Raw genomic sequence first — 15,948 nt, forward strand, 5'->3', positions numbered from 1 at the left:
TGCTATCTGTCTGGAATAAACATCTCATGCTCTGAATGCCCCTGTGTCAGCTAAGGAATATGTTAATATTGAACATGTGAACTTACTAATTCCCGGCTGAATGAGGATTTATGGCCTGATAGCACTTAACAGTGGAACAGATCATTTGTCACAACAAACCGATTATGAACATTTATGGGAAAACGGGACAGCATACGCGAATTCTAGATCCTGTGACCCTCCCTCACATCCAACCCTCCCTCGGCGAGCGGCCGTAACACCTCCTGCCTTCCAGGTGCAGTGATTGCTCAGTGGAGCAGCAGTAGCATATTTACAGATAGGGGACCAATGATGTGTTCCTTCCACTCCCCAATTTCTCTTGCTCCAGCTCCCTAGCTCTGGATACGTTACACAAAACAGAAGCTATATTAATCCCAATTCAGCATGTTTGAATTGGCAAATGTTGTGTGAACTATAAGCTGTTGCTTTAGGGTTTTGGGGGGACCTACCTGAAGTTCCTGAAGCTAATGAGGACAAGGAAGGAAAACTGTTTTCTTTCAATGGATTTTATGTGATTAGTTTCAATGGGATCTTCAGAGATTCAGTTCACACTACTTGTAAAATCACACTACTGCATGAAGAACCATCAGACTCAGAGGAAAAATGTATGACTGAATTAATGTATTTATTTAGTGGGTCTCAGTTCAGTGTTGAGGTCTGTTTAATTTAACTACATGTTCGCTCCCTTCATCCTTTGTTCTGGTTATTACTGTTTGTCACACACCCCTTTTAAGAAGGTGATGTCAGGTTCTAGGACTTTGTACACCTTAACATAGACATCTATGCAGCTGGCTTACCTGATGTGGTGACCATTGCTCCATCAGATCTGATATTAAACCTTCAGAAATAATCTCATCGGACTGATCTTGCTACCTATTTGATTTCTTCAGTATAAATTATATACCTAATTGTCACAGTAGTTTCTGGACACTTCATAACCGTAGTATACTAGTTATCCCTGTTAGCTTTGATATTGCATGTAAGAGAGTTGGAGCCTACCTCTGAGAAAGAATTAATTAAGAAGAGGGATGAAGATGTCTTAGGGACAAACTCTCAAATACCGAGAAGATGTCCTGACGCACAGTTTTTTATGCAAATTAACTTACCCTATTCTGGGATTTCAGTAATTCTTTGGATCTTGCCGAGTGTGATATGCGAGACTGCTACTTGCTTAAACTATTCTGTAACAAATCCACTATTTGGTGGTTTGTTTTTGTTTTCATTCAAGTTCTCACTGCTCTGTAAGTATAGAAAATAAAAAAATCCATGAATGTGGTTTGAGCATGAGGATTAGACTGGATGACTACATGGGTCTAAAGGTGCAAAGATTTTGAGTATTTACTTTTTTTTTTAGTAAAACCCATCCAATCTATTTTAGTTTGGTCAAGGATGGATCTGATCTCATTTCTACTTATATTACACAGGAGTTCATCCACCGCTTCAATGGGCAGAACCCTCTACTATGGTCAAGAGTAGTATAGTCAAGTTTATACCAGAGTTCCCATTTCAGCTTGATTTTCAAATCTTTTCATTTTATGTGTCTCTAAAATCATGATGTGGTATACCGAAGAGCTGACTCCCTGCAGGTAATAAAATATTTTACGGAGTTTTATTGGGGGGGAGAGGGAGAAAAGGTACAGGACTTGAACTGTAACTGTCAAAGAAAATGGGAATTTTACACTGGGGTGAAGGTAGACTTAATTGAGAGACATGAGGGAAGAGGAAGGAGTGAGAAAAGGGAGAGACATCTATGTGTACTGGGAAATAAAAAAAACATGTTGTATAGGCCAATACTGCCGTGACAGATAGAGGATAACGAAGAAGTTAGCATTTCCTTAATCCTCCTGGTCTTTTTAAAATAAATCACTGTTTCATATGGTGAGTCTCACTTTCTTCACACCCATTTCCATCATACAGGATTAAGTAACAAATCGGTTGTCTTCTCAGGAAGAAATGTGCCAAAACACATACTAAATCCATGAATAAAACTATGAGACACAAGTCTTCCTCTTACTTCAATCTAGATATCCTTTATTTTCTAAATTTGAACTTGCTGTCTTTGCCTGCACAGTACTGTTTTCTGGAAGAGCTTGGATTTGTGAACATCACAACACGTCCTAAGCTAAATTTTGTTTTCCTCTAGTTATGTTCTATTTTGCTACTGCTCAGAATTGCAGCCATCTCAAGGTAATATCTCCAGAAAGTTTAAAAGACAAGTTAAAAGCCTGTACTAGCTTAAGACCCTATAGCTATCTTACCCTTCCAGCTTTTATTTCCATCTGAGTTTTCATCCTTTCTCTTTTTCATCAAAACCCGAAGATGGGGAGCGGAAAATGTCTTGTGGTAGAAAGGAGAAGCAGCAGTTCTGTGGCACCTGTTCTCTTTGATCTCCTGCTGGTTGGCCACTGATCACAACCGCTCACACTGCACGACGTATCTGTCCTTCTGCCCCTTCTTGTCCTCTTCTTCCCAACGGCAAACCGCCCTTCCCTCCACAGACCATCTCTTCCACCTTTGCAGCTCATTCTGGTTACCTTCCTTTCTTACCGATGTAGTTTCGCGGCTTGACTATGCACTATGTTATTTCCTCCAGAAACACAAATTGATGCGTATGGTCTACCACGTGTTTACATTGACTTTAGAGAATTTTGGATGTAATCCTCTCCTGCAAAGTATGGACTGTAAAGCAATATGTTATTTCTTCCTTGTTGGTTCTAGAGTGTTCCATGTAATACTGCAAACTCAGTCCTCGCCTTGCACACAGCATTCAGAAAGTTGCTGAATGTTGCTTCTGTACTGTACATTTATTGACTGAAACATTTGAGTTGTTGCTTTTCACACTGGTAATTTTAGAGCACAGATGCCTAGCATGTTTACTCACATACCAGGGCTCACATTTAATGAGCAAAATGTCAAGTATATTGTTATCCACCATAAAAACTGTGAAAAATATCCTTGCCATCTGCAGTGTGCCTTCTGCTTCAGCCTAAAAGACTTTTACAAGCAATTATATTAAATTAACATTAAAGTCAATATTTATAAATGGAACCACCTCTAAAGGGCCGGATCTTCTCCCCTCCCACACCCCCTGTTCCTCCGGGAGTTAACGAGCTGGGGAGGAGGCTGGGCACAGGAAGGGGAGCCGAGTCGCGCTTGGCTCCTGGTTGCAGTCAGCCGGAATAATCTCTCCGCGCTAAGGAAGAAGCGGAAACAGAAGAGTGGCACTAAACGGTATTGACAGTGTCTGAGGGCCAGATCCCGTGCTGATGTCAGTTGGCGTAACGTCATTGTCTTCACTGAAGTGACGCAGCAAGCATAAATCAGCACGGCTCAGCCGACTTACGTAGCATGATGTTTGATTTGTGCCAGCTGAGGATTGAGCCCAAAATAACATTCATGAAATGGATGGTGGATAGCAAAGCTGAAACTGGGATTTGATAGACTGCCACAAAACAAGATAGCATCTTCCCAGAAAATATTTTCTATTTCTCCACCAAATGTAAGCCTCTCTGGGGCAAGAACCAACCATTTGTTCTAACTTTTTATGGTGCTGAGGACAATGGAGATCTCGTCTGTCGCTAAAGCCTCTAGCTTGTCCTGCAAGAGTAATAAAATTAATAACTACTACAAAAATGTTCTTCTCCAGACAGGCTATGACATTTTTGCTCTTACAAAGCCTTCCATCCCAGCATGATTAGTGTGTTGCAGGACTGAGATTTAAGCACATTTTGAAAAAATGCTGTTGTCCACTGCTGTTATCCCAACGTCCAGAAGCAGCTGAAATTCCAGCCGGACCTTTATGGGGCAGAGCCGACGAACCAAAGCCAGAACATGCTCCCTCGGAGAGGCGAGCAAAGATAACTTTTGCCATTTGTTCCAGCTGTTCTGCCAAGTCGCCCACATACCCTCGGCTCCACCAGGCTCATCTGAACTGCAGTCTAGCACGGACGTCATGAAAGCTGGCCGCTCCCACGACTGGAGGCTAATGAAACGGAGAAAGGTAGCATAACCATATAATTGTCACTGCCTTGCCTTTTCCCTGTACACATGTTGAACAAGAGGATCAGGGAGAAAATTGCTGCAGTAATTAGCAAACATAGCATAAATATTTATCAAGGAAACCCCAGGTCAAATGGATTTTAAAAATTTTATTTAGAGTTGTTTAGATGTAAACATATTTCCTTAATTGGACTTTAAGAAGGGCACTCACATGCTTCCTTTTGAGCATTTTTAATATAATCATCTCTTGGGCAATTAGGCCACTCGCTAAGCCACAAATCTTATCTTTCACACTGGTGAGTCATAAATAAGGACTGAGTCACAAATAGACCAGACAGACAAATGGTGGCAGGAAGGAAATAAGATTGGCTGTGAATATATTTAGGCTGGAAATTAGAAGATGGCTGCAGACTACCTGAGGAGTGCAATTCTGATACAGTTTTCTAACTGGGAGGAATTGAGGGGAGAGAAGTAACTTAAATTGCTTTACCATTTAGCTTGATAAGCTCATGAAAAGGATTGTACGCTAAGTAGGAGAATTTCTTAAGACTGAATTGGACAATAGGAGCCCTCAAGTATTCAGTTTCTGCCTGCCACGACTATCTGCAAAGTAGAGGGTTGGCGGCCTGATTACCCAAGTTGTCCCAGCCAGTGCCGCTGTTATCAGTGGTCCTTAGGACTGACAGCAGGGACTTACAGCCCCTTACGGCAGGGCCAGATGGCCCAGGTACAACTACGCCAGCGTCATCACACATTCAAGGCTCTATTTAATGCAGAATCTAGCGTTTGCATTGTGAGTTTGCAGCGGTGCGGCTTCGGTGCAAAACCCTCCTGTCAGAGGAAGGGAGAACAGCTTGACTTCTTATGATTGCATTCGAGGTCAAGTTCAATTATGGGGTACTCAATGATGGGCTGCACCTAATAAGATGGAGATCAGCTAATAGCTCTATCAGCTAATGAAATGTTTTCCACTGTTTGACCAGCACAATGACTTTCCGTCGTGCAATCAGAGTTCCTGGGAACTGTTGTAATACAAATAATGGGACTTAGGATGTTGGGCTACTCTTTACTGGCTTCTGTATTTTTCAAGGACAAAGGGAGACTGGGATTTTTGCTGGTCATGGAAGACAATTTACTTACTTCCTTTGTGTAAGTAACACTGAATATGCTGATGTACCAAATAATATAGGCTGGAAGGGTGTCTGAGTACATGAATGCTATCTGTTAAATGAACAAAGTCCCATGTCTGTCAAAGCATGGGTTTCACTGCGCCTTCCAGTTCCACACCAGCTCTGTTCTGCACTAGCAGCCTTGTCTCTAAATGTGATCCTTGCTTTGCTGTGACATGGTGTGTCTCAAAAATGTTGTGCTTTTAATCAGTCCCTACAGCACGGATGTACATCCCGTACCATATTGGCCACATCAAGTGTTTTTACCGGTATATCCAGGGCACAGCCTGCTCCCTCTTGTTCGCTTTCCTGCATGCCCTTTGGTCTCTGTCCTATCACATGATACAGGTACTGGTGTTTCCCAGAGATATTCATGCTTGGTTATGCAGCAGGAATGCATATGACATGATCTTGAAATTATATAGCCATGTATGATTATCATGTGATACCAGATGCCTGCATTTTCTTATGATGAGGGCAATGTTCCCCAGCCAGCGCTCTGCGCATCTGAATGAAAGGATCCTTCGATTGCAAGTATCAGGGCTATCTGTCCACAAGGTTCAGTACTATTATTTTAGGGTCAGTTACTACTGCTTGTTTTCTGCAAACTTACAATTAGGTACTTTTTTCCTGTTCTGGAGATATAATTCTATTTCTTGCTGTTTCTTAACATTTGGTCAGTCCACACATGGCAATAGAAAGGTGCCCTACCTCATTGCCTCACTGTGTGGGAAGGTTTTAAGTAGACAAAAACCATAAAGGCCTCAATGTATCTCAATTCAGTTTTCTAGAAATAAAGAACAATTAAAATATTAGTATGTAAGCAATTAAAATGAAAAGTGACTTTTAACTATACAATATGCGTTGCAGAGTTTACAGATGAAGAAATCAAGTCTGACTTGAACTTGCACTTTGACCTCACTGGGAACAGAATTGCATGCTAGTATATAACACAGCCTGTTTTCTTGAAAAGTGGCCTGTCAGGGTATGAGTGTCAGCATTGAAATACATTCAGATTAATACATTAATTAAATTCTATAAAGCAAAAGACCTTTTTTAAAAGTAAAGTATATTTGTTGTTTGCATAGTAACTTTCTGAACTGCTAGTTGAAAAAAGGGATTTGCCTCTCCAGAAACTTGTCTTTTTTGTCTCCTATGTGGTTTGTCATTGGTTCAGCTTTCTTTTTCTCCTTCGCTAACCTACATGGTGAAGATCATTCTAAAAGGATTTCTGTTTTGAAAGAGTCAACTTTCAAAAATCCCTGAGAAATCACCCTTCCATAAGCACAAACCAAAATCTTTGTGAGGTGAATCCCCACTTCAAATCATGCCAAAGTTCCCAAATCTAAGTGCTGTTGTGAGCTTTGCAAACCATGCCATGTATCTCACACAACACACACCTGCAGATAACGTTTGGCTGATACATGTTTTTCTAGCTCCACTTCTATAGTGAGTTTATACCCATGTAAGATCTGCTGTTGCAAATATGTGCTGTAATTTACAGCAGAGTTGTTTGCTGTGTGCCCAACGCTGTTCATGCTTGAGGGTTTTCCTTTTGATCTCACTGTGTATAGAATAAGGTCCGAGGAGTATGCAAGCCTTCTCCCACAATCAAAGTAACTTATTTATACCGTCCCCCAACATTTGGGCTGAAGTTCTTCACATTTCAATATCATGGCTGTATTGGCTAATATATCAGTGTAAGCAGCAGGAAAATCTTCCTGCTTTTTCCATTGTAAAAATGTCTCTTTCATTACCGAAGAGTTTGCTTGGCCTTGACTAGGGAAGCATACTGACTGCCTGTTCATGGAGAGTTTGATCGTCTCAGCAGGTTCCCTGTATCCAGCTGTGCTGCAGGGTATAACGCCTAGCCAGCATTCGCTTTCAGAATTTCAGTTCCACTTTAAACAAGTGCTTAACTTGTCCAAGAGGTGCTCTGTGTTGGCAAGTAGTTTCAGGAGTATCCGGGTACACCACAGGGTGAGCCTACCGAGCACAGCCCAGAACTGAGCTGCTCTGGGTCCTGGTCCTGGCACACGCTTTCTTCCATGACTTGGGAAAGTCTCTTTTTGCCAATGGCTTTGCCTCTGCCTCTAATTAGCATCCCTTAATTTCACATGCTTGGTGTTTGCATGCCAAGCTTGTGGCAGAACGCTGGGATTTTAGAGAAGCTGATTTTTCTTCAGATGGAGAATGGGATCTCTTGGAAAACTGTGAGCATGGGAATGGTGCAAACATAACTTCCACACGCATCAGTTCCCCCGCATGCTAAAGCAGAGAAATCCTACTCACTGTGCTACCAGGGCACTATAAAACTACATTTGTTACTGTTTGTAAAAGGCAGCAGGTTTCTTAGATCAATACTGCTACTGAAGTACAAAGTAATAGTACTTCTTGAGGAGGAAGAGGATTGCCTTTTGAGTTGCCATCTGCTCCTGGCCTGACTCCAATTGCTTCCTGGTGAGTAATCTGAAGGCAATTTTTTAGAATCAATTTTCTATCACATTTTCACAATATGACATATGTAGCTCTAGGTCTTAAAGAGGGAGCAACAATCCACCAGTAGTCCGCCTCCCACTGTAGAAGCAAATCCTCTAAATTAGAGGATAGTAATTAGACAGATTCATTGATTTGCTGTAAATATCCTTGCTGTATCGTCACCCCATTGTGGTTCACAGAATGAAGTCTTTTTTTTTTTTTTTTATATGGCATTTTCTAAATGATCTCATCCCTGAGGCATGGGTGAAATAAAGGTCAGTTCAAATGCTTCCCAAACAATAACCAGTGTAAGAGGATCACCAAATCTTTGGGGGGAGGAGGGAGAACCTACGAAGCGATCAATGTAAGACGAGAAATGTGTCATCTGCCTTCTCAGAACAAGGGCTGCTGGAACAGAACCCACACGCTTAAGGTGGGCATGCGCTCTCAGAGGAGCCACATTCCTGCTTCACAGGAGCATCCTCAGTGGAGCCCCAGTCCTGCTGAGGCCTTCCAGCTGTTCAGCAGCACGCCTGTGTCTTCTTCACAGGGTACTGCGTGTGAGAAAGGTGCTTGATCAAGGAGAAAGGACTGATCTTGCCTGGTAGGTGTAATTGTCCTGAAAGTCTTTTCTGCAGAGATATTTTCTGTTCACTTTCACTAATCTTTTTCAGCTCCAAATGGCTTACAGTATTAGGCAGAAGTGCACCTTTACACTACTAAGTTTAGAAAAATAGAATAAATCATAGCTAAATCTTAGGCTATTGGTGACAAGCTTGCCTGCCCCAAACTTCCAGCTATAGACGGTGAGAAATTCCTGAGGAGCGCCAGCGGATCTCCTCTCACCCGCTGCAGTAGCTCCTGCGAGACTCCCTCAGACTTCTCACTGCCTGTGGACCTGCAGTGCTGCTGAAGATGAATGTCTGGGCTACTATGTTGTATCACATCTTTGTTTTTCTACGTCACACCTGATAAAGCATCAGAAGAAAACAATTAGGGGCAACTTGACCTTAGTAACTTTAATTACATTATTTGATAACCAGATGAACAATGCCCCAAAATTTACTTCTCAAGAATGTTGCAAATCACACTAAGAATATATGCAGATCATTTGCATACATCTGACAATCGCAGAAAGGACGTCCTTTGACAAAGAACAGCCTTCACAGTTTTGAGAGGAGAGGAGATCTGCCTTCTGTCAGGATAGCAACTCCAGGGCAGTCCTTTCTGTTTTGAAAGATTGCTCTCTTAACAAAGGATGTATATCACAAGAACAATTTGTCCTCCAAGTTTTTCTCTATAATAAAGATACGGTAAATGCCTGCTTCTGGCCGGACAATCTGAAGTGCAAGTCCCATCAGGATTTGCAAATGAGGAATGCGGTCTCTGCTGACAGAGGCATTCTCTGAGCACACCTACCAGATTCAGCCTAGTACAGATAGTGGGAAAAGATGACAGATCTGGCCATCTCCTTCTTACAATTCAATTAGATGAACCTTACCAGGTGGAGAGAAAACACAGTTTAAAATCTCTTCTTTGCTTGAAGTGGGATACCCTTCCAAAGAAATTGGCCCTCTCCCCAGGTTGGATGATATTCTGGCATGAGATTCTTTCAGTCTGTCTTTTTAAAATAGCTTTGCATTAGATCATTAACTGAGAAGAGCAGGAAGTTAAAACAGTACATGACAGTTAAAACAGTACGTTGGAAACCTTTCTTACATTGGAGAGTGAAAGTCAGGTCTCTCCTGTCCTAGAAGGGTGTGCTAACTGCCACGCCTCAGGGTCATTCTAATGCTCTGTCCTCCTTGGCCGATTAAATATTTTTCCAAACAAAAGGAAATCATTTAGACAGGAGGAGGACTTCTTACTCCTCTTGTATAGCTGAATAAATAGACAAGGTTTGTAGAAAATGTAATTTTGAATCACTGCAGACACAACTTGCATTTTAACGCAAGTTCTCAATACCCTGCATAAGCAGCCTACCCACTGTTTGCTATGGATGGAGCAGGGGTATCTCCTTCTGCCAGCTGATTTCCGAGAAAGGTTTGGCTTAATTGGCTAAGGAGAGTTTGTAAGAGATTACAACTTTATGACAAGGGATTAATTCAGATGATAATGCAGTGTACATTTGTTTTGGTTTGCTGATTTTTTGGTAATTCCTGCACCAGGAAAGCAAAATATGACCTCCTTTGGAAACAGCAGTCTAAATACAAGAAGTCCAGTCCAGACCTGAATTGACTATCAGACATCTGTGTTCTGCTCATTTAAAGCCACGTGATGGGAATGCTCTCAAAACTCCACATCGGCCTGCCCTGGAGAGCGGCACGAGATGTGAAGTGGCTGCCGTAGAGCCTGGTGGTGCCTACAGGACAGAGGGAGAACCTGCCCAATGCACGCCCCGGCTCTGCATCCCTCCCCGACGAAAGGCACGCCGACACCTTCCGAGGCTGCGCTGCACCGAGGGGCACTTCACGTCGGAGGATGCTGGGATCTGCACGCAGCCCGGCGCACAAACCGAGGGAAGATCTGGTTTGGGTCCAGTACAGCTAGATAGCTGTGTCTCTTCTCTCAGCTTGGTAGAATCTGCTTCTGTGTAATCCCTTCTTGTTTACATCGCTGAAAGGTTTCTGGTTTTCGGATGCCACTGGCTTGATGATCCTGCTACAGCAGCGGTGAAAATATGCGCCTAAAAGCTTCAGAATGCAGGGCAAGTTATGGCATTGAAGATTTTCTTGTTGTCTTTATTCTTATTTTATTCCCACCCTGCCCCCCCCCCCCCAGCAACCAGGAAAAGACTCAAGATGAAATCACGGTCGCGCTAAGCTCCCTAAGAGTTTTGCCACTGACTGTAGTGTGGCTGGATTTCATTCTGAGTCACAGCTCTCATTGCGTTCTCTCCTCCTCTGTGGCAAACCTGTGAATGAGCACTACATGTTTTGAATAAATCCCGATTTCTCATGTCAAAAATGAGAATATATAGTATAGCTTGAACTGACTCTCCTCCTATTGCAGTATAATTTTGAATTTTTCTTCCCATCTAGTGTTATCTGGCATCCTAGCTGAAAACTTATTATGCATCTGGAAAGCAGCTGACTTTGATTTGGAAAAAGCGGAACACTTTCAACATGTCATTTCGCTTAACATCTTCGATGTCCCTTAAAAGTACCCATTTTCTTTATCATTTTATCGGAACAGAGAGAATACAGCAATTTATAGTTATTAATGTTGAATCAGTCAATGTATTAATTGTGGGGCTAGCACTGGGAACAGATGTGTTTTTGTAGAAGGGTGGGCTGAATGTACTCATCTTTTTAATGCTGTTTCTGTTTGGATGATCAGTATCTCTTAAAATTCCCTTCTCTCTACCACCTTGTGTAACTGCTCTATTTTGTACAGCCCAGAAAGAGCACATCTCTCTCACTGGAGCTTACGACTCCATCTCAAATTACAAAATGTCCCTGACTATTCAGCCTTTTCAAAAAGCTGTAAATAGAGATATAACTTACCTAGCAACAAAAAGTAGATCTCCACAATGTAGTCTATGAACACATTGAGTTTATTCAGTTATGGTCATGCCATAGCTCTTCTTTTTCTGTCGCTAGTGTTTTAGAGACCGACTATAGAAAAAGTCTTTTCTATACGCAGCTAATGTTAGGAAATCCTCTCTATAACAACTGGGCAGAAGATGAACTATCTAAACTTCTAAAATTAATGTACTTGATGCAGTTTCTGCTGGGTCAGGTAAAAAACAGAATTGAGTGAATACTGGGGGAAAACACATAAAGTTTTGAAAATGTCAGTCTTTTGGTGAATATTGAAATACAATCTGTAACCTTTAGCTCAATATGGCTGTATTTAGTGAACGTTTTTACAAACATGTTTAGTTTCTTTCTTGGCGCTTTCCTTTCCCCTTTCAGCTTTCAACCTCCACCATACAGTGATATAAAAAGTATAATGGAAAAGAAGGATGTAGATGGAAAGGAAGGAGAATGTTTCCCCACCTCTATCTTAACATTAAAAAGACATGTTTTTTTTCTGGATAGCTTTTAAAAATATTTGAAGCGTTTGCTTCAGCTATAGTACAAGCAAAGAAATATTAATTTCCAGTTGGTTTTGTTCCGGATTAAGCCTTATTAAAATTCTAATGTGTTAGAAGACTTCCTGTCTATTTAAGGTGAAAAGCCTTGTCCATGACAAAAGAAACTTATTACCATTTCAAAGGTTGGTCAGCATTTTTGCCTATATACCTACTAGGTAATAATGACCATGTTGACCCTTTTTTGATCACTGAAGTCTTTTATCAGTGTATTCTACTAGTTAAAGATGATGCTCAATGCCGACTTTCATATAATGCTTTCATGAAAGTGCCTTTGAGAATGAAAGCAGTGGCCAGATTCTGATCTCTCCTCTTCAGATCTTCTGCTATTGGATTTTCATTTCCTAAATCAATGTAATAGAAAAGAAAATTATGCCTGTTCTCAGAATATATATGAAATCTAAGAATGTTTCCAAAGAAAACATCATATCTACTAGACAGTTTTCATTAGTCAATTTAATAAAACTTTAAAATGACCTTTTTCGCTCTTGGAGCTAACTGAATTGTGAGCTCAGTGTCCTTTGGATAAGTTCCAAAAAGGAAAGTCACCCTGCAGAGTTCAAGTCTCTGCGGAAAGCAAACCAAGTCCGCTGTACTTGAACTCCAACAGCCATTTATTATTAGGTCTTGAGTCTTAAACGTAGCACCAGACAGACAGAGAATGCCTATGTTCTGCTTATATTTCAGAGCTGTTTCTGAAGCCTTAAGACATGAGAAACTTACGTTAATGTAAGTTTTCTGAGGAGTAAAAAACGGCAAAGAGGGCATCTTCGGGGCTTTCCTGATATTTTGAGTAGTAAATTGGAGACTAAACTGATGTCCTAAGCCCAGTTGTACCACAGGCTCCGAGCTCGGCAGTTGCAGGGTAGCAAGACCCTCTCCAGCTAGGAGGGGACTGCACGCCCTGTCCTCTTCTCCCCCGGCGCTCCGATCCCCCTGAGCACGGCCGGGGAGTCCCATTAGTTCTTCCATCAGAGGTCAGTGGGCTCGGTCTTCTCTAACCTTAACCTTAACCACTGCAGAGAAGGAGAAAATGGGGAGCTGGGACAAACTTCTCCTGGGCACGATTCCCTGGCACCGATGTCCCGAAGGCACCGAGGCTTCTGCGCTGGTGTTGGCCTTTACTTTTTGGACTATCCTTGAGCAGGAATAATGTTTACGCAGTCGCAGAATGTTATTGCCGTCTTTATTTCTTGTGTGCTTTTTCTTGCAGAAAATGACAAATTTTTTCCTCTTAGAGAAAATATTGGCATTTTAGGCTGTTATTTTCATGATATGGCATACTGTAGGTTTTTTTCAGAGATCTGTTAGTTAAGGGAAAAGAAGATGACTATCATGAGTATGTCCTTCAGTGCCATTGAAAGGATGAATCGCTGCTTCTACATTTAACAGTTTTAACGGTGCTATTTTGGATAAACAATTTTATGACAGTACAGTTTTGTCTTGAATGACACAGCTGTAGTCTAGGAGACTAAACATATCTTTCCTAGTGTTTTTCTTTGTCAGAGGAGTATTTTCAATACTCATGTGTATCTATTTTTTTTAACCCACCACAAAATGAAAAATATTATACTGTTAAGAGATGGGCAGTCTCTTATTTTTGTATGTATTTATTAGAAAGAAATTTAAGTACAGACACATGCTTAATAATAATCCAATTGAACTTTTTATCATTGTCAAAGGCATTTGTAGAGGAATCCATCTACTCTTCTGATTTCCATACAAGTCAATTTAATGTCTTCAAAATGTAACGTTAATGGCACTCAGTGTACACACCGTAATCCTTTAAAATAATGTACATGGCAAACGGATATGTTCTCATGCATTAATAATTTAAAAGTTAATTTTAGGTACTTACTCAATATGATTAACTGATGGATCAGCAGTCTTGTATAGAGAAACAGTGAGCACACTTAAAGAGCACGCTGGAAGACAGCCAGGTAGAGCCGCCGGTGCGACGGTTCAAAAATACCTGGGCTTTATCCCTCCAGCCTCCCCTTCAGCGTCGGATGCAGCGCACCGCAGCTGTAAGGGTGGTCTCCCTTTTTGAGATTAAAGGCGCGGACCGCCTTTGAGGGTGAGGCAGGAGGACTTTTGGGGAAGAAGGGGGATGTTTTGGGAGGCGGGAACCCCTGCGACACAATCCTGGCGGTGGCTGGCGGGCTCTGCAGCGCCGGCCCAGTTATATAACATCTCTCCTTTCCCTTCTCGCTTTTTGAGGACACCCTGTAATGCTGGGCTGTAAATCGATATTCCAGGGTGGAAATCCTACGGATGACAAAGTACAACCGTTTCATTGTGCAGCTAAAGAATGTGCCGGGGCAAATAGCATTAAACAGTACGTAGGAGAGGCGCGCGTTGAAGCCCTCGGCCGTGCCTGCGGCAGCGGGCTCTGCGAAAGCAGCAAGAACCGGGCTTCTATCGCACAAACCCCGGTCAAATCGTACGGGTATGTGTATGGCCACAAACAGGACGGAGGCTCTCTCTTCACAAGGAGCCACGGGGAGCGGACGAGGGGCAATAGGTACAAGTTGCACGAGGAGAGGGTTCATCTTGATACGAGAAAGAAATTTTTTACAGTGAGAACAATCATCCACTGGAGCAATGTCCCCAGCGACGTGGTGGAGTCCCCATCCCTGGAGGTTTTCAAGATGCGGTTGGACAGGGTGTCAGGTAACCTCACCGAGGCTCCCCTTCCCACAGAGGGCTGGACCAAACGATCTTTGGAGGTCCTGCCCAACCTGGGCCGCCCCATCGTTCTACAATCCGTACGTGCAGAAAGCTTTCTGTGATGCCAGCCGCGCTGGGCCTGGGCGCCGGCAGGCGGCAGGTGCCTCCTTACCTCCGGAGTAATCTGGGGCAGGAATCTGACGTACCACCCGCCGCTGCCCTGTCACTGGACGGGAGCCTTCTGCTAGCGCCGCAGAGGAGGCAGCTTCTCCTCCGGGGAGGTACCAGCACTCGGGGGCTGGACCCCCAAAACGCACAGTCAGGGTGAACGACGGCTCGCGAAAAGTCAGGGCAGACCAGCTCGGCGACGGGAAAAGAGGGGTGAACTGGGGGGGGCGAGAAGCGACGTCACAGGGAGCGAGCTCCCAAAGGGCCGGGCACGAGCGGTGCCGGCAAGGCTGACGGACAGCGCTCAGCGCCGCGCCGAGCGGCGAAGGCCGAGGGGAGCGCGATCCCGGAGAGGAGGCCGGGGGTCCGGCGGCACGAGGAGGGCGAGTGTTGAGCGGGCACGTGCGTCCGAGAGGGTGAGGCGGCGTGCGCGAGGAAACCGGAGAGACGGTCTGAGGAGTCCAAGCGGGAGAGGCGAGCGGCGAGGGCCGAGCGAGATCAGAGCGGGGCCGGGAACGCGGGGCCGGTAACAAAAACATTCCTCTAAATACAGTAAAGAAGAGCCACGGAGGGAGAAAGAGCAAGAGCGAGGAAGGTGTCGTGTTACATTTCAAAATATACGCAGCTCGGGCGCTCGGCCGCAGCGCTCCCATGAGCGTACCCGTCTGTCCTCGGAGGAAAAGCCCAGAGGTTTCTCCCGCTTCTGCCTGGGCGCGATTTCCTTTTATAGTGCGGACGACCTTCTTACGAGAGGTGTTTTTGCGCCTGGCGGACCCAATATCCCTCTCCCCCCCGGGAGCCCATACGCTTCCGAACGGTGTCTCTCAGGGAAGCCCGCAGTTTCGCTCCTTTTTTTTTTTTATTTTTTTTTGGCAGTCCCAAGCTACTTGCAAACAGGAATGCTTGGAGCTGCGGCGGAGCTCTGGTGATGGGCGGAGGGGAATGCCCGCGGTCCCACCGCACAGAAGTCAGGGGCAGCGGTCCGGGGGAGTGCTGGTGGCAGCCTGCGGGGCCCGGGGGGGGACACACACACATAAGGCTCCCCGAATGGTGGGTGTCGTCCCCCCCCGCACCGGGGCTGCAGCCCGCCAGGCAGGCAGGAGAGCCGGGGCACCTTCCCGGGCGGTTTTGTGTGGAAAAGAGCGGGAACAGGGTGGGCCGACGGCGTGACAGAAGTCCACGCACGAGCGCCTGGCGCTCGTGGGTGCCCCCCGGGTGCTCTCTTGGCTTGATTTTCAAGAAAAAGCAGCCTGCCTGCGTGCGTCCCCCCTCCCCAAAAGTAGCGCCGGTGCTACCTGTGGGTCAGCTTTTGTTACCGGGCAGGAAGCC

Source organism: Haliaeetus leucocephalus, unplaced genomic scaffold (genome assembly GCF_000737465.1).
Source record: "Haliaeetus leucocephalus isolate CR32 unplaced genomic scaffold, Haliaeetus_leucocephalus-4.0 Scaffold3, whole genome shotgun sequence".
NCBI lineage: Eukaryota > Metazoa > Chordata > Aves > Accipitriformes > Accipitridae > Haliaeetus > Haliaeetus leucocephalus.